This window comes from Varanus komodoensis, unplaced genomic scaffold (assembly GCF_004798865.1).
Source record: "Varanus komodoensis strain SLA01 unplaced genomic scaffold, ASM479886v1 scaffold8037, whole genome shotgun sequence".
Lineage (NCBI taxonomy): Eukaryota > Metazoa > Chordata > Lepidosauria > Squamata > Varanidae > Varanus > Varanus komodoensis.
In genome coordinates this window covers 9,312-9,558 of record NW_025336488.1, presented here as the reverse complement: position 1 = coordinate 9,558, position 247 = coordinate 9,312, and the positions used below count along the sequence as shown (strand labels likewise).

Sequence of the window (247 nt, the reverse complement as noted above, 5' to 3'; positions counted from 1 at the left end):
CAGCCCATAAGCCACGGCGCTTTGCACATGTACCTGAGATAGGGGCTTCTCCGCTGGAGGCGGCATCGCTGCCTGGACACAAAGGATTGCACAGAAATTCCATCAGCCGCTCGTGCAATGGCGGGAATCCATTAATTGGTCATCGGCTCGTCGTGCCTGGGCTGAAATCCATTAATCGGCCATCGGCTTGTCGTGCCTGGCATGAATTCCATGAATCTGCCATCGGCTCGTCGTGCCTTTTTGACAC

At 55.5% G+C, this 247-nt stretch overlaps 1 long non-coding RNA gene across 3 annotated transcripts in view; it reads right to left on the bottom strand.

The window, feature by feature from the left end:
• LOC123036655 overlaps positions 1-237 on the bottom strand; it is a 2,627-nt gene extending 2,390 nt beyond the window's left edge. For all 3 annotated transcript variants that reach the window (XR_006417184.1, XR_006417182.1, XR_006417183.1), the window contains exon 1: positions 34-237. This is a non-coding gene — a long non-coding RNA (uncharacterized LOC123036655). The remainder of the gene's footprint in view (positions 1-33) is intronic.
• Between the last annotated feature and the right edge of the window lie 10 nt (positions 238-247).